Source organism: Dermacentor andersoni, chromosome 3, assembly GCF_023375885.2.
Source record: "Dermacentor andersoni chromosome 3, qqDerAnde1_hic_scaffold, whole genome shotgun sequence".
NCBI lineage: Eukaryota > Metazoa > Arthropoda > Arachnida > Ixodida > Ixodidae > Dermacentor > Dermacentor andersoni.
The window spans coordinates 136,081,740-136,103,893 of record NC_092816.1 but is presented as its reverse complement, the minus strand read 5'-3'; the positions used below and the strand labels follow the sequence as shown (position 1 = coordinate 136,103,893).

The 22,154-nt window shown below is 49.1% G+C and overlaps 1 long non-coding RNA gene across 1 annotated transcript in view; it reads right to left on the bottom strand.

Annotated features, from left to right (window-relative positions):
• Nucleotides 1–15,822, bottom strand: part of LOC140216424 (uncharacterized) — a 68,684-nt gene extending 52,862 nt beyond the window's left edge. The window contains exon 1 of the long non-coding RNA XR_011893088.1: nucleotides 15,761–15,822. This is a non-coding gene — a long non-coding RNA (uncharacterized lncRNA). The remainder of the gene's footprint in view (nucleotides 1–15,760) is intronic.
• Nucleotides 15,823–22,154: the final 6,332 nt, after the last annotated feature.

Genomic DNA, 22,154 nt, shown 5'->3' with positions numbered 1-22,154 from the left:
AGCACGACATTGAACTAACGTGCGAAGAGCCGATACGTAGTAAGCCGTATCGTTGTTCTCCTGTACAGAAACGGATTATAGCGGATGAGATTCAGCGCATGTGTGACCTAGGAGTCATTGTGCCGAGTGAGAGCGACTACACCTCCCCTCTAATACTAGTCCAAGTACCGGGAAAGGATCCGAGGCCGTGCATCGATTATCGACGCCTCAATGCGATAACCCGAGATCAGACCTATCCGATGCCGAACCTCGAAGAAAGGGTGGAGACGGTATCGAAGTCGAATTACATATCCACACTAGACCTTGTGCGAGGCTATTGGCAAGTCCCCCTCACAGAGCGGGCCAGTCGCTACGCTGCGTTCGTTTCCCCGAGCGGAACGTTCCGCCCCGTCATGTTGAGTTTTGGACTCAAAAACGCGCCGTATTGTTTCACCAGTCTAATGGATCAAGTGCTTCGTGGCCTGTCTGAGTACGCACTCCCTTACCTCGACGATGTCGCCATCTTTTCAAACACCTGGGTAGAACATCTGGCGCACTTACGAGTCGTGCTGAGCAGGCTGAAAGAAGCAGGTCTTACGGTAAAACCTGTGAAGTGTCACCTTGGTTGCGCCGAAGTGACTCATCTGGGGCATGTGGTGGGGCGCGGCCGAAGAAGACCGTCTGAAATCAAAGTAGCCGCGGTCGTGAACTACCCCCGACCAACCACCAAGTCCGAGATAAGGGCCTTCTTAGGCTTGGCTGGATATTACCAGCATTACGTGAAAGATTACTCTGCGCTTGCTTGTCCTCTAACTGACGCACTTAGAAAGTCTGAGCCAGTGAAGGTGCAATGGGACACGGCAAAAGAGAACGCATTTCAAATGCTGAAACAAGCCTTGAGCGAGAAACCAGTTCTACTGGCGCCAGACTTTTCAAAAGGTTTTTTGATCCAGTGCGATGCGAGCGACCGTGGTATGGGAGCGGTGCTATGCCAAGAGGATGATAACGGCCATGAACGGCCAGTTTTGTACTTGAGCCGTAAACTAACTTGCAGAGAAGAGGCTTACAGCACCTCTGAAAAGGAATGCGCCTGCGTCGTGTGGGCCGTGCAGAAATTGGCCTGCTACGTTGCCGGTTCCAAGTTTGTGGTGGAGACCGACCACTGCCCACTGACTTGGTTAAATAATATGTCGTCTAAAAGCGGCCGGTTGTTAAGATGGAGTATGACGCTCCAGCAGCACAATCTTGTCGTTCGCTATAAGAAAGGAAAGTTGAACGCGAACGCAGACGCATTGAGCCGTGCGTTCTAAACAGTGCTGCCTTCGAACTCCTCGTAGCTTGCATTTCGTTACTTCACGAAACGCTAATGGTGTTGTTATTAGCTGAGGGCAAAATTTAGACACCTCATTTTCAGCCTCAGCTTAGTGTTTTCTGACCAAGTGATCTCAAGAAAACCAAAATTTTGTTTTGTATCGTAATCATTACGGGTCATGTAGTGACACATTGTTTGTGCCGCGCTTGAGAGTTCTGTATACCACATGTATCTCTTGTCGAAGAGGGAAATAAATTGGGACAGAGACAAAGCTAGAACCATTTCGATACGTTTGAGTCTGGTATTCTGACGGGTGACAAAACGGCACTTGCTCGTGTTGGGGGTTGCCTGTTGTCGGTTGGTTCCCTGATGGTGCAGAACTAACCCTTACCGGTGCCGAGAAGAAAGCCTGTCGGAGCTGCCAAATAAATCTGGTCGAGACACTTGGGCGACAAGCCGGAGAACGAGTGACCCTGGCCTGGCGAGTGGGGCCTGTTCACGGGAAGGAGCGTGGAGCCACCTATTCCCCGGAGCACGGAGGGGAACCTGGATGGGCCTGACCAACAAGCGCGCCCGGCATCCGAGCCACGAGGGAGCAGCTCGTCTTCCTGGCGCATGGTCTGGCGGCGGGGGTGCTGTTGTGCTAGAGCTCCCAACAAAGGTTCGCTTTGCCGGCATGCGGCTGAAGCCGGGCGCCGAACGAATTCGCCCGGCCCGACGGCGGGTCGTGTTCGGTTTACATCCGGTGGCGCCGCCGGAGCGGCGCCGTTGAACCACTTCACCGGGATCGCCTGATGCAGGTGCCTCTCGTCCATTCGTCGAAATTCGCACAGCAACCCGTGGTGGGTCCTGATTGGAGGTTCGAGCCGATGGCAACTGCATCGACTCCTGTGGTTATAAAAGCCCGAACCACGGGACGACGACGACGACAGCAAGCAGAGGCGTGCTCCCGTTTCTCACCGCACGCTTTAGTGCGAGTCCATTATGCCCCGGCCTCTGGGCCGTTCATGTAACGCCCTTGTACATACTGCATATAAATGTTTCGTTTAATCACCGTCGCCTTGGATCCTCCTTCGCAACAGTGGCGGCAGCGTTGAGACGTCTCCGTCACAACAATGGTTAAGCAGACGCTGACCTTTCGCCGCATTGCAGCCATAAAAATAATCGTCAAGCGTACCGATGTTCTTAAAGGCAAATAGAAGCGTGTACAGTCTGTTTCACACTTAGGGGAAAACTCGGAACGTATTGCATTGCGATGCGGCAAGCAATGGAGTCGTGCGGCGGCAGCAGCTCGAGCAGGCGCAGACGCTCGAGGGGCGGTGTAGTGATCTGCGTCGTGTGCTACGGCGGCGCGCGCTGGCCGTATTGTCGGGAAGCGTGCTACTGTCAGGGGCAGTGCACCGATTTCATCGGTACTGCGGGAACTGAGCTGATATTCTTTACTAAACGTTGTGCGTTGCCAAACTCTGAGCCTTCATTGGCTATAATGGAGTTCCACAAACTTCTTTTAACAGCATGCTTCGTTTGTTCTTTCGAAAGGGTGGGGTACTGAGCGCGTGCACGTATAATTCTTCACTGTGTGTGCTACCGTAATAAGCAGCGACAAGACACACCAAGATGTGCGCGCAACGCGCTCAGTCTTTCTTTGACTCGAAAGGAAAACAAAGCACTCAACAATTATTACTAGGGGGGTCGAACACGATGAAACAAACGGGTACGATTAAAGGAATGTTTTAGGTTAAGACAATGAGCTGGAAGGGATTTTTCTCGACAATCAATCACTACACCAGACAGACCCTGCCCGCCGGCGGGGAATTGGACACATCACGGAACTTCGGTTAGGACACGCTCGGAACTTAGGTTAGTATCTCGTCATGTCCCCAGCGGCAGCGATGACAGCGCTCATCCTGAAGGCAGTGAAGTGTAGAATGACTTGATCAGGGATGTGTTCATTCGCAGCACGTCTCAGTCGCTGACGATGGTGGATCGAAGCCTATCTTCGGGCGACTGATTGAGGGGATGGTGCGGCAGCGATACTTTCAACGAGCCCCAGACATTTTAAATGATGTTGGCGCCCGGGGATTGAGGCGACCACTCCAAGAGAGTGACTGCGCACTCTTCCAGCAGTTCTTGCACAACGCGAGCAGTGTGGATCGGCGACCTATCGCGTTAGAATATATAGTCGCCTTCCAGAAACGGGCCGTCAAGAATGTATGGAATCAGTACGTCGTCTATGACTGCATTGCAGCGATGAACTTACCTTCGAGGCGTATCAGTGGGCGTCGCACAACGCTTAGTAAAGAATACCGGCTCATTTCACGCAGTAACGATGAGATGGGCGCCCTGCAACTGAAAGTAGACGGTTTCCCGACAGTGCGGCCAGCGCGCGCCGCCGTAGCAGACGACGCCGTTCAAGATCCCGCCCCTCGAGCACCTGCGCGAGCTGCTGCCGCCGCCTGACTCAAGCGCTCGCCGCATCGCGATGCAATGCGCTCCAAGTTTCCCCCTAAATGAGAAACAGACTGTACATCGCCCTTCGAATGAAATGTCCACGCGCACACCCGTAGGCACACACCGCGCGCGGCACGAAACGTGCCCAAACACGTGCAGTGCAGGAGGCAATCAAGGCGGTGCGAGCGAGAGATGGGAGAGGGGTACCACCCGCTAAAAGAATTTTGCTTCGCATGCAGCGCTCTCAACGCCGGCGCAGCAGCGCCGCTCTCGGTGCCGTTCTTGTCCATATATGACGCGTGAGATTGAGCTGCGATCGCCAGTTCCCTCTGCGCGTGGTCGCAAAATGCGCAGTTGCTGCTGCTGAACACCGCCCTCCTCCCTCTCTCCAATCCCTCCCCCCGGCCTTTAGCGCACCGGTAGACGGCGCATTTGCTTTCCGCTTTCTTCCTTCGCGCGCATCAGACTGAACTGCGGTCGCCGGCTCGCCGTCGCGCGCTTTCACTAACACATGCAACATACGGCGCGCGGCGACGATATTATCGCCCTTGAACGTTATACAGAACCCCACGGAGACGCCGACAGTGAAAATGTGCCTGGGGTGTCCATATATTTGCCATCACAATAAAGAGTCGCAGTTGTGCCCGAAAGGAGAAGCATCGATGGCGATAGCAAAGTGACGGACAGCTATACGAAGTAAGGATAGTAGTATTATCCGCTGGATAATCTTGTTAGCATAGGCGTAATAACTAAGGTAACAAGCATGCTGACGCGCGCGCAAGCAAACAAGAACACATCTCACTCAATGGCTGCGGAAACTCGCTATCAAAATGCTGGAATGTGGAAGCGCGGCAGCAGCAGCGAGCGAATGAGCCTTCGTGCTGCGTCTCGCATCAATGCGAACAAATCCACCGAAACAAAGCCCGCAGCGGACTTTGTTCACGTCGCAGGTGGCCATCAAGGTAGAGGGGCTCGGGCGGGCACGCGTGGCCGCACGGAATAGAACCGTGCCCTCCCCCTGCGCTCCGCTCCCACCAGAGCCTCACGGCTGCTCTTCAGCTGCCGCGGTCGCGAGTCGCTAGCTGAGAGGGCGCTCCACCGGAGACCTCACATCTACAGGCTGACGGAGCCGTCTCACGGACTATCTGCGGGTACGACCCGCAGGCTAAGAGGATTAAACCGAGCTATCCAGGCGCCTCGATGACCACGCTGCCCAGACTCACTGACCCGGTGAACCGTGGACCGATCTTCGGACGCAGCCACATCAAGTCCGCGACGCATCGGCGGGCCCAAGGACGTGTCGTCGGAAGCAGCGACAGCTAGGTGACGCGGCTACGTCGGTGGACATTATGTAAATATTATTGAGATTCATAGAACCTCGTGTGTAGGGACTTTGGATAGCATTCTCAATTAACTCTCTTTGTGGGTAGTTTGTCGTGTGTTAGGTTTTTTGTCTATTGCGTTTGTAACGGGTGCTTTCTTGATGTATGCATTTTTATTATGCTCACGCTCAATAAAGACTTTTCCTAACCCAAACGCTCCTTCCGTCGCGTTTACCACAATGAGACTTTGACACTAACCACTTACATGGGATTGCTTTTATCCCATTAGAGAATATTCGATGAAATTATTCGTTTTCAGGTGTTGAGTGTGTGGTCGAATAAGTATCAATTATTTAATTACTCGCTCAGTCGCAGGTAATTTTTTCAACCAGGTGAATCGGTTAATCGAAAAATTAGCTTAGTGCGTCATACGAAATGGCTGTGCGACATGTGAAGATATCTCGAAGTAACTCGTATATTTAAGGAGTCACATACTGTGGGCTCACCGTACGTCTCTGCGCACGGCGTCGCCAAGTGCCCCCCCCCCCCCCCCCCCCTGAGAAGTGGAGCCTCACGACACAGCACGACGGCGCACGGCGATAGACCCACCGCAGGTTTGAGCACCGAGCCGAAAGGCCTCGCCGGCTCTGGCCGTACGCATGGGCGCTCTCCCAGGAACACAAGGCGTCCAGGACAGTTAAGGCGTTTATTGATCACAAATGGCCAACACGTACCAGACTGCACCCAAACACACGGAGTACACTCGGCGCCCGCGGTTCCCGATGGCGAGGGAAGGCGGGTTACATAGGGTTACACGCCGCGTCGAACAATGGCTTGCGCACGCGGGCCGAAATGCGTTCGCAAACGCTACCTAGCGCTTCCCGTCACCGACAATGGTCTGCGAAGGTTCGGACACGCAAAATGTGACGCACTGAGCACCTGCGACTACCGCAAGGGCGGAACGCAGAGCCACTCAGCGAGCCACACTTACGCAAGCTCACAAAGCACGTGAACTTCCCCAGGCCGGGGGCGTTGGGGACACAAATAGCTGGTCGCTCACGTACCTTGCAGCTTGCCTCTCGTGACCGCCGCTCGTCCCTACCGCAGCACGACTCGCCCGCGCACGGCGATCGTCCCCAGTCGGGGCTTCTTCCCTACATCACGCCCCCACGACCCTATCGCAGGGCCGCGTAGCATGACGCCGCGGGCCGCGGCCGCGGCGCCCGGGGAAAACGGCGCGCGGTCGAGGGGCAGGCATTTGGGAGCGGTTTTCCTCGCAATGGCGAATAAGTCCGGAGCCTTAGGCACAGCAACGACTGCGCCCCGGTAGACCGAAGGATCTCCCACATCACTCATGCGGAAATGATCACTCTTTATAAATAGAATAACGAAAAATATACAAATTAGGCTGCATATTTGCGATAATAGAAAATAGGCAGAAAAAAATGGGGTGGTTTCTTGCTAATCTTTAATTTTATTTGAGCAATGTTTAAGTTCTCAGAGTTGTCAGTATAGACAACTTTGGTACATTGCTGTACAGGCCTGTTTTATTTAAAGATGCTTATATATGTCATGCGACCAAAATATATTCAAGCCTCATTTTACTATAATGGCCTACTTTGCAGGTATTTAGCCGAGCCGTCATTGCTGGCATCTCTGAAGACGTAACCATCGTCAAGCATAAAATAGCGCACTACACAGGACAAAGAGAAATATAAAACAGCACACATAAAACAGCGGTATTTAGTCTTCTGAATGCGGCACCAACTTTACAGCACTTCTCCACAACTGAAGCGTTAAGTTTATGCACAAGGGTGCACACGGAATCGCATAAATGGCAGAGTTGTGGTCCACTTTAGCGTCCAGTTCTCTCGGGTTCAGATAGAGTGAGTGTGAACAAGAAACAAAGAGCTGCGTGCTAACGGAGAATGTCAACAACGTTGCTTACGTAACTAAGTTATGCGAGTAAGTCAGCGCTTGGCAACATCAAATGTATAAAGCGGCGCAGTGCATTCATAGTCGCGCAATGTCACGCTTTTTTCTGGGAAGCAAAGCTAGTAGGCACCTGGGCTGGTTCAATTCATTCACACTCACATCGGAAACAAGTCTTAGAGCGTGCGGAAACTTTCTTAGAGCGTGCGGCCGTTGTGGACACCGGAGCCACTTAAATAACTTTCTCCCAAGCGTACCTACGGAAAAATTCGTGCCGCACTTGGTGCATAAGCGGGAACGGCGCCGGACATTCCAAGATCCACCACTTGATGGCGGTCTGTGGCGCCGACACAGGCGGCGTGCACAGCAATAGTTGTCGGACCAGAACAGCGTCCGCTAAAGGGATACGGGAAGAAGGGACGGAAAGCGCTCATATCCAACCATTCTTTCAAAGTGTGTACGCCAATCATGCGTATACGGGAGCAGCGTACTGCCATATTCAACGGGAAACCAAATCAATATATTGCCTCCGCGTCTGCACGCCTCGCCTTCTTTCGGGATGAATCCCCCCCCCCCCCCCGACGGGCTCAACTTTCTGCACAGGAACACTACACAGTATCGCGCGATACGCTGCAGTATTTACGCGAAGAATTAAATGTGTAGATATCGACACTGATAGAGACTTTGCAAACAAAAAGCCATTCACCGCGATGTGTATTGATGTGATGTTAACGTGTCTCGCTCTAGTTATAGAAGAGGAAGATCAAGGCAGGTAAGCACAAACTTAGCAGAGTATATACGCAGGGCCGGAGTTCTGCGACCCTCAGGAGAAGTGGATGCAAGTGTTTGAGTGGCGTTGTAGAGCTTCTAATTCCGACGAATTCCGTGCAGAGTACCATATAAGCAAATATAAGCTGCCTATAATGACTACGTATTTTTATACAGATATTCCTTTTTCTCGCTGTCTCATTCCAACCTATTAATGTACAGTAAAGATTACCCGGCACATATATATATATATATATATATATATATATATATATATATATATATATATATATATATATATATATATATATATATATATATATATATATATATATATATATATATGTGTGTGTATATATACATATATATATATATATATATATGTGTATATATACATATATATATATATATATATATATATATATATGTATATATACACATATATATATACACATATATATATATACATATATCAATGGGATCACTCGGATCTTTCAATACGTTCCTTCGGTCCAGAAAGCTTTCTTGAATATTGCACATGAATACAGATGGTGCCATATAGGTGCCGGTATAAGCATGAGGTCGTCGGTTTGCCGCGCTGCGGTGGTGGGGTCTGCGCAATATTGCAAGTTTTCCACTGCGAAAGGCGCGTATCGCACATTTCTTTCAGCATGATAGGAGAATGAACATGCAAAAGGAGCTTTATGGATAATATTGTCACAAGCTGTCATGAACCACGCCTGCCGCGGAGACAACAAGAAGAAAGAAGAGAACGACGTTGGCCAAGCTGCCGCGAGACCGCTCTTCAACAACCGCGCCTATCAACCAGATTCATCTGGTTCTGCGTTAAACACATCGTGTGTAACATTTGGTGGAGCTGTGCGGGGTACCTCCCACGACTTACAACGGAACCACCAGCACTAGAGCTACGCCGAAGCCGTCGCCTCGCCGGACTTTCGCCGTCGCGCTCAATCATGGCTACAGAGCAAAATACCCTCACCAGCAGTGCCTCGGCAAGCCCAGTCCCTATCCAGCACTACCGAGAGCCACGCACGTTCTCGGCGAAGGCAGAGGAAGATGTGGATGAGTGGCTAACCCATTACGAAAGGGTAAGCCAATACAATAACTGGAATGCTGCCAGTCAGCTTAGGAACGTTGTTTTCTTCTTGGCCGGCGCGGCGCTGGTATGGTATGACAACCACGCGGACATGCTAACTACATGGACACGCTTCGTTGAGGAGATCAAAAAGTGTTTCGGTGACTCGGACGCAAAGAGGAAACGTGCGGAACTCACATTAGCCCAGAGAGCTCAGGTACCCGGCGAGACTTGCACTACCTATATCGAAGAAATTTTGAAGCTGTGCCGAACCGTGAACCCTCACATGACAGAGGAAGATAAAGTGGGACACGTGGTAAAAGGAATAGCGGAAGACTTGTACAACTTCCTCATTGGTAAAGAGAACTTGCACACTGTATCAGAACTGATACGGCACTGCCGTACGTTCGAGGCGCTGAAGACTCGCCGAATTACACCAAAGTTTGGACGGCTGGCCAATGTAACAACTGTAGCAAGTGTTGACACGAGTCCTCCGCTCCCAGACCTATCGTCCGCCATCCGCCAGATAGTCCGCGAGGAGCTACAGCGACATGACGAACAGGCACGTTATGCGGCGCCACGTTACAGCTCCTCCGTTTTCCGAGACACTCTTTGGGAACCCCCTTCGGCTACTTGGAACCACTCGGTGAACGTCGCGGATCTTAACGGCTCCAGAGACGAACCGCATTACATTACGACCGAACCACCACGCAATGATTCGCCCCCTCAACGTTTTGATCCACGCCCACGCAACTTTCGTCCACGAAGACTCGCCGCTACCTACGACTTTCAAGGGGAAGAGCCTCGTTACCCTCAACCGATGTCTTCGGCAGAATACTTCAACCCGCATTCTGAACTTCGCCCTTCGCCAGTGTGTTACTGCTGCGGCATGCCTGGCCATATAGCTAGGTACTGTAGCCGACGCCGAGCATCGAACTACGGATCGTCAGCGCCCACTATGCGGTCTAGCGGTCGTACACTGCGCACTCAGTGGCCAGGAGACTCCACTTCAGGAAGCCACTTTCGAGAGGACCGATGCAGCGCCCAGGAGACCTACCTTGGAGAAGAAAGAACCCGGAACCGCTACCGCTCCCCTGCCTCCGACCGTACTCTGACGCCACCACCAGCCTTCCGAGCCTCCCGATCACCATCCCCTCGGCCGCGATTCACGTCACCATCGCCTCGGCGCCGTTTCGTGTCGCCCCCGCCGGGAAACTAGCCAGCGCGGCCGATGGAGGTGAGGTCGCTGGAAAATGTGTGCTGCCGACTCAACTGCCTCCAACTATTTTCATGCTAAAGAATAAGGTTCATGTACTGATTGATGGGGTCTCTACAATGGCTTTAGTCGACACGGGAGCAACTGTCTCGGTCATGAGTGTGGGGTTTAAAGGCCTTCTGGGACGCAAGGTTATGTTTCGTTGGGACCAGTGCACAAGTTTCCGTGGAGTCAGTGGTGAATCATTATACCCGGTTGGTGTGTGTAACGTGGATGTGTCATTGGGTGGGAAAGTTTTTAATGCAGAGTTTACTGTTCTTCCTCGCTCCTCGCATGACGTGATTCTGGGGATTGACTTTTTGCAATTGTGTGGTGCGAATGTTGACTGCCGGATGGGAGAACTCAGTGTCGACACCAGTGTTTCACCTGTGCTCTTTGAAGGTGAAGCTTGCCCGGAGAGTGTGCTGTGCGTGTCTGAGGATACAGTTGTGCCCGCTTTATCCGCGATGCGTGTTGCCGTCGCCTGTTCATCTCCGGCTCCTATCTCGTTCGACGCTGCAGTGGAACCTGTACATCGGAACTGCCTCAAGAAAAACGTGTTAGTTCCGCACTGCGTAGTCTCAGTGACCAATGGATGCGCGGGGCTGTGGGCGCTAAACTGTTCCACTGAAGCGGCAGTGCTACCTCAAGGCCTAAAGATTGCCACGTTTCAGGAAGACTCGCCCGTATCGGTGGCAGTACTTACAGAGCTCCCCGATGGAGGAGCAACCAGTGTCTCGAGCCCCGGGAGCTCGAAGATACTTTCCATGATTGACAAGTCACTCAGCGATCACGAGCGTCGAGTTTTGATGGCCCTGCTTACGAAACATACCTCGGTATTCGACTTTGCGCAGCACGAGGGCCCGCCATCAATTCCTGCGTCCAGAACTCGTCACCGCATCAACACAGGAGCCGCCCAGCCAATCCGACAAAAACCCTATCGTGTATCTCCGTCAGAACGCAAGATAATCAGTGATCAGGTCCAAGAAATGCTATGCAAAGGCGTCATTCGAGAATCATCTAGTCCTTGGGCAGCACCCGTGATATTGGTGAAGAAGAAAGACGGTACGTGGCGGTTCTGTGTTGATTACCGTCGCCTAAACGCCGTCACTAAGAAAGATGTATATCCGCTCCCACGAATTGACTACGCCATCGACTGTCTCTTTGCGGCATCTTACTTTTCCTCAATCGATTTACGGTCAGGTTACTGGCAAATTCCTATACACAAGGACGACAGAGAAAAGACAGCATTTGTAACACCCGACGGACTATTCGAGTTTAACGTGATGCCTTTCGGGTTGTGTAACGCACCTGCAACGTTCGAAAGGTTCATGGACACGATATTACGCGGCTTAAAATGGGAAGTTTGCATGTGCTACTTAGACGACGTTGTGATCTTCGGGCGAACGTTTAGTGAGCACAACAAACGTTTGGATTTGGTCTTGAACTGCTTGGAGAAAGCGGGCCTCGTGCTCAATTAAAAAAAATGCCGTTTTGGGGAACGACAAACTCTTGTGCTAGGCCATCTCGTCGCTAAAGAAGGCATCCGACCAGATCCACAAAAGACTGCGGCCGTAGAAGCATTTAGAGTACCCAACTCTGTCAAGCAGTTAAGAAGTTTCTTGGGCTTGTGCTCCTATTTTCGCCGATTCATTCCCCGGTTTGCTGACATGGCTCATCCCCTTACACGCCTTCTCCAAAAAGGCGTTCCCTTTGAGTGGACTGCAGATTGCGACTCATCGTTTCGCCAGCTCAAGTTCCTGTTGACATCCCAACCAATTCTTCGGCACTTTGATCCTTCATCACCAACTGAAATTCACACCGATGCCAGTGGCGTAGGCATCGGTGCTGTGCTAGTTCAGCGTGTTGACGACAGTGAGCACGTGATCTCTTACGCTAGCCGGTCCTTGAGCCGCTCCGAGCGCAACTACACAGTCACCGAACAAGAGTGTCTGGCGGCCATCTTCGCCGTGCAACGGTTTCGTTCGTATCTCTATGGGCACCCCTTCACTGTGATAACAGATCATCATTCGCTATGCTGGCTTGTGAATCTGCGGGATCCCTCAGGACGACTAGCGCGCTGGGCCCTCCGTCTACAGGAATACGATTTCGTTATTTGCTACAAAAGTGGCCGGCGACATGCTGACGCTCATTGTCTCTCTCGGATGCCACTTCAAACAACTGAATGTGATGCGGACAATTTTGATGAATACATCGCTTTTGTGTCCCCGGAATTTCCGGATATGCGTACCGTCATATCCGAGCAGCACAAGGACGAGAGCTTACAACCGCTCTTCGCGGCAGCACAGGAGTCACCTGCAGGCAGTCGCTTTCGCCTACGTGATGGTGGCGCGCTGTATAAGAAGAGCTACTCGACCACCGGTGCACGCTACCTTTTAGTTGTCCCCAAGAACCTTCGCCACCAAGTATTACACGCCATGCACGATGACCCAACTTCCGGTCATCTTGGTTCCACACGTACACTCTACCGGGCTCAAGAACGTTTTTACTGGCCTAAGATGCGGAAAGATATCGAACGGTACGTCGCCAGCTGCTCTCAATGCCAGCGCTACAAGCGTCCGCCACAAGCGCCACATGGCCTGCTTCAACCAGTTCCCCCTTCTAGCGTCCCCTTTGAGCAAGTTGGTATAGATCTTCTGGGCCCTTTCCCGCGATCCTCCAAGGGTAATCGTTGGGTTATCGTTTGCGTAGATCACCTGACCCGCTATTGTGAGACCGCCGCATTGCCATCGGCCACAGCTACAGAAGTTTCTATCTTCTTGCTGGCTAACGTTATACTCCGACATGGACCTCCTCGCATAGTAATCAGCGATCGTGGGCGACAGTTTACCGCGGACGTGGTTGAAGAAACCCTTCGTCTGTGTTCATGTAGCTTCCGCCATTCTACGCCCTACCATCCACAAACTAATGGTCTGGTCGAGCGCACAAACAGAACGCTTGCCAACATGCTATCCATGTACGTCGATTCAGCACACAAGAATTGGGACAGTATCTTGCCTTTCATTACCTATGCCTTCAATACCGCGAGACACGAGACCACTGGTTACTCACCATTTTTCCTTCTGTATGCTCGTCCGCCGCGCTACACCCTCGACACCATATTTCCCTACTTCGCTCATGACAACGAATCAATTGATCAGATCCTATGTCGAGCAGAAGAAGCGCGACGCCTCGCTAGGCTACGCACCCTAGCATCGCAGGACCGGTCCAAGATCCGCTATGACGGGCGTCACCGCCACGTTTCCTTCGATCCTGGGGACCTTGTGTGGCTCTGGACGCCGTTGCGGAAGCGTGGCTTGTGCCAGAAGTTTCTCGCTCACTACGTCGGCCCTTACGTTATTCTGGAGCGCCTCAGCGAAGTAAACTACCGCATTGCGCGTGTCACGAGCAGTGGACGACGCTCGGCCAAGGCTGAAGTGACGCACGTCGCGCGTCTGAGGCGTTACAACCCACGAGATGACTGACTCGCCCGGCGGGCTTCGTCTGCCAGCGGGGAAATGTCACAAGCTGTCATGAACCACGCCTGCCGCGGAGACAACAAGAAGAAAGAAGAGAACGACGTTGGCCAAGCTGCCGCGAGACCGCTCTTCAACAACCGCGCCTATCAACCAGATTCATCTGGTTCTGCGTTAAACACATCGTGTGTAACAATATTTTGGCATGGCGGTTCATTTGCGCTTAAATTACGCACCGCACCTCACCCGCAAATTTACATCGCTCGCTAAAGAAGCTTCAGTCATCGCTGTCGCACGACAGCAGTTCGCTGCGTCCTCCCTCCCAACTGTTCTTTTACGATAATTGCAGCAGAAGGTAAAGTGTGTATGCTCCAATGCAGTATATGCGTGCCATACTAATGGAAATTCTTATTTCAGTCAAAATAATACATTTTCTTCATTTATTCAATGAGGAAGCGCTTCGCAAGCCGCAGCCTCGCACTTATATATAGAAATTCGTATCTAGTGGGTGTCCACGGCGGATAAACGTCGTACACTCGACATGTCGCAAAGGTACCCTTTCACCATTTTGCAACAAGACAGAGCTGTGAAGCAAACATGCAAGTTGCGCTTGTTGTGGTGTTATGTTTTCATATCACCTCGTGCAACATCAACAAGATTGCCACCAAAAATCAAGTTTGTGCTAACGGTCCGCATCAAGGGAATGCTTGCCTAAGTGAAGAAAAGATGCAAAGATCTATGAAGGCGAACGTTCGGCGTCAAATGCAGGTGCAAATATGTAGAGTATATAGAAGAAAACGTGGTCTGCAACTTTCCCTTCTCTTGTGAGCAGACATACATCGGACAGACTGGACGGTGTTGGAACTAAAGGCTACGCCTCAGGTATGCAGAAACCTCGCTGCGCACTGCTCTAGGTGTGCTTGCCAGCCAGAACTGCATAAAACTGTCTTTGCAAGGCGCAACCAACAATTTCACCGAAAAATTATGGAAGCATGCCGCAATACATCGCGATAAACATACTTGTGTTAGTGCATCGGACGTAGCGCTACTTGACAAAGCAACAAAGCAATCGAACTTTCTGTAAGAAAGAAACCCCGCTGAGCTGAAGCTGTTGGATGTCCACAGGCTGACATAAACTTGAACAATGCTTAATTCCGCATGTTCAATGAATTGGACGCTGATACTCGACGCGATCACGTTGCATAAACTCACTCGGTTGACATCGTAATGAGGAGATACTAAGTTGTCTGTTTTACTGACTTGTTGCACTAAGCGGTGCATTCATTCTCTTTAGAAAGCAGGCCTCGTGTCTGTGATAAGAGCACGAGCGAAATGTGCACGGCTTCATGACAGCGAAACGAAAGGCACTAACAATTGCCACTTTACAATGATGACCGGTGCGGTTAATGCTGCACGATGCCGGCTCCAGGGGTGCCGCACGAATGATGAGCACTTCGGTACCAGATCTCGTGAAACGGGGTACGCTTTCGAATTCGCCAACCATGGGTCAAAATATACACGGGTGGAAGACAGGGAACATTTACAATAGAACAGAAACTGGCACTTTCGTATTTTTGTATCAATTTGTTAGCATATCTCCGCACACCATAAGAAATTCAAATTTTTATGGCACCGCCCTTCTTTACTCAGTTCAAACTTTCTCAAAAAGACCGACTTGAGCCTTATTGTCCAATATATTGCACATTTGCTAGGCCCGATCCACCAATTCTACTAAAACACTGTTTACTCGTTTAACATATGTAATCAGAAAAGGTATTTCTGAAAGTCCCACAATACATACTGATTCCAAATTCGCTCTGGGACTTGGGAGAATACATTACCAGCGATAGACGATGTAAACTAGTGATAATTCACTTGTCAACAAATGTAATATTCCGAACTTTTAAGAGATATTAATACCCCTCTTGCAAATCACGCAATTTACCGTAACATTTCAATCTCTACCACAGGATTACGATAGCGCTGGAAGTTTTCACACATTGCTTTACGATTTCGTTGAAAATTGTTCCCGTGTGCCGAGCCCACATTAGAGCAAATTTTAAACAAATCAACTAAGAGCGTCTCTGATAAATAATGTCCAGCACGGACTGTAATATTTCTGGAGTGAACATCCAGTTCTTAGTTGGTAGCACATACTCGTATACTTACTTGATTTGGGGCACAGCAAACACTTCTTTGAACCAGCTATCACCGCTGTGGTAGAGCTTTTGGCCTATCCCCTACGAAAAATATGAAGACCGAGAGGAGTGACGTCTCCCAATCCAGTAGCTGTTTGGACAAACCTACATGTGTCATTGACACTTGTTACTTGCAAGCTGCTGGAAAAACAATTATAATATGTCGGTGCCGCAAGTTCATTGCTTGTTCGGAGGTAGTTCTCGCACATCCGTCATCTCAGTTTTCTGCTGGATCGCAAGATGGCTAATAAAGTAAGCTCATTAAATTAATTCAATTCAGTCATAAACTTTTAGCGTGAATTAGCAAACTTTCCTAAATGCGCCACGCGTTGTCCAGGAAACATGCATGACGCAGTCACCAATGAAATAAAAGGACATTTTCTGCCATTATTACTACATATAAAAGTTGGGATTTCCTTTTCTATATCTAATAAGCATCCTGCAGCATTCCCTTCTGCCATCTTCGAGCTTCTTAAGTCCTTTAATCTCTAACTCTGCATTTGGAATGAACCTGCCTTTAATAAATAAATTCAAATGTCAAGAAACAATGCGTATCTAGCTTGTTCATATTAAGCAGCGAGTGCATTAATGTTATTCAATCCCTCGCTGCTTTTCATAAATTGGCAGCAGCGGTAACGGCATCTGTAAACGCAACCTTCCCTATGAGCTATTTCACTGCAGTCTAAATGGTGGTGTTAAAATGAAAATTTATATATCTCGAAGGCCGAAGTTTTTCGCCACGCATAGCGAGTGGATTTCACTCTGACCCTAGCCGATGCCCCTCTAACATTAATTATTGCTTCAAATATTGCGACATTACGAAGCGATAGATTCCGGTAGATAACGAAGAACGTAGGAAACGGTGCCTTTACGTGGTCACTGAACCTTTTTTCCAAAGGAAACAAAGACGTCATTCATCTCTGTCTGGTTGTATCTTATGTCCCAAGCTTAGCCACAGTTTCTAGTCAGGTCGACAATAATGAAGAGCTCGAACCACGGCAAATAACAACTTTCTGCTCAGTTGGTTTTTGTTAAACTAACTTTGCAGGCTGTATGAAAAATGTCACAAATCATGATTACTTCACTTCAAAACGAAAAAACTTCAGAACTAGTCCAGCCCATATCACCCTGCACAGCTTCATTTGTAGTCTTCGCCTGAGCGCCCAATGCGAGGCGACCCACTGACCTTTGGTTCCCGTCCAGTCCTGATTGTACCCCTGATTTAAAGCAAAAACGGCATTTCCAAAAGTAAGTCCTGGAACCATTACACCTTTCCACATACCTCGGAAGACCTCGTACCTATTGTATCCCCATAGCGCTCTGTGCTTCATTATGGCTGCGTTTCTCTTCCCCTTTACTGTTATGGTTTTTTCCTGTGTTTCGATATATCTATTGCCTTCGTTTATCCATATACCAAGGTACTTATATTCTGTTACCCGAGGTGTTTCTTGGCCCGGTATCTCCACTGTCGGTCCACTGTTTTCATTGAATACCATAACACCTGATTTTCTAACACTAAATTTCAAACCTAAATTGTTGCCTTCCTGTCCACAGATATTAGCCAGACGTTGCAAATCACTTTGCTTGTTAGCTAGCAACACAATGTCGCCTGCATGAAATAAACCTGGGAGTTGCTGCTCTACTAGTGTACCCGCCTGTTTGTATGAGAGATTAAATCCGATATTACTTACTTCTAGCGCCCTCTCCATCCTCACCATGTACATCAGAAACAGCAGCGGGGATAAAGGGCACCCCTGCCTCAGTCCCTTGTTGACATGAACTTTCTCCTCGCTCCTAATCCCTTCCCATTCAACGCAAACGGAAGTTTCTAGGTAAATCTCTCTCAAAAGCTGTAGACAATCGTTACCTAAGCCTTGCCCTTCAGAATATCCCACAAAATGTTGCGGTCTACGTTGTCGTAGGCTCCTGTAATGTCTGAAAAGGCCACATACAACTGTTTGCTTTCTGCTTTTGATATTTCAATACACTGAGTAAGAACAAAGAAGTTATCATCCAAACGCCTACCTATTCTGAAGCCATTCTGAAGCTCTCCCAAAATGCCATTAATCTCTGCCCATGCTTGAAGCTTTATTTAATTGCCTGCATTGCTAGCCTGTATATGACCGATGTAGTGGTCAACGGTCTGTACGAGTGAATTCTTTCTTTCTCCCCCTTACCTTAATAAATTAAATTCATTCTAATATGTTGCCAACTGTCTGGTATTCGTCTATCTTTTAAAGTATTTTCCACTGCTTTCACGAGGGCTTCCTTACTCTTTGGTCCTAGTTCATTTATCAGCCTAATGGGAACCTCGTCTAGCCTTGTGTCTGTGCGCTTAGGAATTTTCTCGTCCGCTTGCTTTCAGTTTAAATTTGTCAGCACCAGCTCCTTTTCCACTTGGGTCTCTTTCATGCTCTTTTCTTTCTTCAAATACAATCTCGTCATTGCCTTGGAAAAATTCGGCTGTAATTTTTCGGACGTAATTTATTGCCACTTCTCCTTCCAGTCTGTTTTCATCTTCGTCTAGGATATGTTGTTGTATTGTTGTTGACTTCATGCCTAATAGTTTTATGTGGTTCCAAAATGTTATAGGTACGGCCTTCTTTTTCTCACGTATTTCTGACAACCAACGTTCACTTTCACCTTTTAATTTTGCGTGCACCAGTATTTGAACCATAGACTTTTTCTCTCGGTACATTTCCCATTTACTGGTTACTTCATCCTGCGGCAACTGCGCCTTCTTTGCCTGCCTGTGCTTTCGAGATGCTTTCTGTCGTTCGGCGATCGCTTCTCCTATCTCCCTGTTCCACCAGCTTTCGGTTCTTTTCCAACGAACATGTTGTTTCTCTTTCCGTATTTCTGTCGTTATTACAGTTAGAAGCTCACCATATTCCCACTCTTTATTTTGCCATTTGCCAAGTTCTTCCTCAACTCTAGTGACTATATTTGCTATTTGCTCAGCGTTCAAATTTGGACTGGCCATTTTGCTCTCCTTGCTCTCTTTCGCAACTACATATCCCATTACTATATCCCATAGGACGTCATTTAGCCCACCTGCTACTATGACAAGGTTGCGCACGGGGGCATTTTCCGCGAGCTTTTCCTTTGCTCGCTCCATGACAAAACCCAGTGTCCGCCCTGGAAATGTCCCTACCGCCACTCTTTTGTCGCCTTTCACCCTCTCCACAATTGCTTTTGAGCACCCAGCCAGGTTTGAGTCGCCAGCGATAATCACCCTTTCACTCTCTCCTACCTCGCCCTGCTTCCCTTTGTCCTTTTCGGCGTGATTCGGACTCCGCAAGGGGGATTGTCTTCTGGGCTCCTGCTTTTTCCGCCTGGCTGGCTCAAGGTAGGTGCCGCTCTTTCCAGCTAACCCTTCATCACGCTGAATGCATTCCACGTATTTCGCTGACCCTCCCTCGCCTGTCACGTCGGGGGTCTGCGTTCCATTGTCACGCACATTCTCGTTCACAATGGCGGCCCTGTTCAGCTTTTCCTCGGCTGCTTCAAGTCTCTTTTTAACTACCTTCCGTGCATCACGCTCCCTGTTTAGCTCATTTTTGAGCTCTTGCACCTGTTTGAGAAGCTCTTCCTGGAACGCCTCCATTTTCTGCAGCCTAGTATCGACATCACATTGTGTGCCGGTTGATTAGATGCCCTCTCCATTGTCATCAGTCTCCTCATCTGCCTTGAGGGACACCCCGCGCACTGCTTTCTTTCCCGTCTTTCTCGCCTTGTATTGCACGGCTTTTTGCTAATACTACAATACTATAGTAATGCTACTACTGATGCAAATGTTATAATACTATAATACTATATCAATGCAGAGCGCGTGCCTCTTAGCCAAGACCGATACGCAGAGGATCCAATTCCTGAAAGTGTCGCAAAGAAACTCTCACCACTGTTTGAGAAACAATCGATGCCGCGGAGACCGAAGGTATGGCACACTCTCGCACGCGCTCAACCACGCGGCCACGCTCTCACTTTTCTACCAAAACACGCACAGTAAAACCACTAATAGCTATTTGTCTTGCCACTTCCAAGGTACCATTACAGACTACAAACACTCAACGTCCCACCCGGCTGCACGTGTCGGAGCACGTGGCACGAAAGGACGCTCTAACCATTCTGCAAAACAGATGTACACGAAGCACACCCGCGCACCCGAAATACGAGAGACAAAAAAGGAAAGAAAAGGAAAACCATCCAATTACTGTTTAAAGACAAACAATCAGCAAATAAAAAACAGAAGCAAGCTCAAAGCATGCACAAGAACTTATGATTATGTCGCCGCCATGGAGCCCCGGAAAGCACGTCGATTCGTCACAAAATCCAAACAAGAATGGTCAAGAATGATTTTCTGTCTTCATGCATCACCTCTTCGAAATTCTCTGATAAGAACGAGTGTCACCGGGAACTTCCGCATTTCTTGCGCCAGTAGGTGCGACTTTTGCGTGTTTTAAGCCAGTTTTCGTGGACTTATGGAAAAAGAAACAGTGGCCCTATAACGTAAAACTATTTCGATATGTTTTTATCCCAATCACCTGACGTCAAACTTACATAACGACCGTCGCAAGGATCAGCCAGTAATCGGCAGAGGTGTTTGAAAAGCCCAATCAAATACTCATAGGATGCCACTTTCTTTTGCTTTCAAAGCGAATAGCATTGCCTACATTAAACAGTTTTTCTTATCTAATTGGCTCGCCTGGTGAGAGTTTCGGCGGAGCTGAGCCAGCACAGTGAAAGTAGATAACTGGATGAGGATGGTGTCGGCGTCTGTGATTGGTCCGTTTCCCCTTACTTACCCTGAGGTGGCTGGTCGAAAATGGCGACTGCGTATAACGCAAGGTTAAAGATTCCGCTAACACGGATACCAAATAAGGTGATAGAGTTGACAGAGCAATGTTGTATGCGTGCTTAAAGCCCTCAAGAACGTTATACGGCCACGCAAGATATCTTATTATACGTAAATAAATACTTCCATACTTCCCGGCAGCTCCGAGTAGCTATTCCCACAGCTATTGGCATGCAGCGATCTTCTATTCCTTTCCAAACTCGGCATCACCCAGCTAATTAAAAAAAAATCATTTTTGTTTGGCTAATTAATGCGTCTTTAACGCGTACGCGTCACTTTGACGCGGTTAGTTTTCGCGGTTTCGTGACGTCACGTGTCAGGCAGGCAAAGTGGGGGCAGCGCGAGAAAGTTTGACCAATAGCAATTGTTCAAACAACGCATTCTTTCGCTAATGGCGACAAAAGCGTCGAATCAGAGATTATTATTTTTCTTGCGTTTGGTCTAAGCCTGCATAATCAGCGTCCGTACATCATGTTAAACCATGGGACGTTTTCGATGTTTTTGCAACGTCGCATGACAGGCAGGCGCATAGGTGGCTGGTCTAGCATTTTTGGACCAATAATGGAGGGCTGATTGCCGGATTGTAATAGAAAAGTTCTGAATAGCTTTACGGTATGGCGCCCTTGACCACTCAAATAATTTGCGTTATCTTGAACAAATGTCTGTACGTTTTGTCGACTTTGTCATACGTTACATGGCACTGCCTATATTTAATCTGAATGTATGCACCTTTTCAGTATATCGCTGTGGGTTACGAAGCGGTGACAAAAAGGGCGCTTACCTGCGGAAAGGCGAATTTATGGAGGCGACTTTGCTCCTTCAGAAGGATCTGAACTTGGCGGTCGGCGAAGATCAAAGTTCATATCCCTATGGTCCTCGCTATAGTCTGCGCTATCACACTCAAGTTTATCCTGAATTTGTCAGCGGCACGAACAAATTTGGAGGTTAACTCATCGTTTTTTACTCTGCATTCATTTTAATGAGATGGTAGATTGATTACGCAGCTCATAATTTCTCGCACCTGCGCGTAACACATGCAAGTGGCGTTATGATTCGCAGTAACAGCCTTGCGCACACGTGTGAGATGACTGCTCCCGCGCTTCTTAAGTGCAGAAAAAGAAAAAAGAAAATGTGGAGAGTTGTGTAAACAACCTTGCAAGCCATCGAAGCCACTTGTGCCTCATTATCGACGGACCGCTTCCGCCTATTCATTGGTAGCTTACTAGACAGTGAAAACTGTAAGACAACTGCACTTATACTGCTCGTCGATCATTCGCTCTCGAAGCGTATATAGCGATAATGTTAAACGCCCGCTATTTACGTGAGCGGCTGGTCCTCGAGGGACTGAAGCAGCTGAAGCACGGGGCGACGGTGGCAAATCAACCAACGTCAAGGTCGAGGATTGAGTGGCTGAATGTATCACCGCTAATAGTAGATCCAGCCAAGCGCAAGGACATTCAGACGTCCTCTCATGATGTTTTTGTAGACATTAATAATATAACGTAAAAAA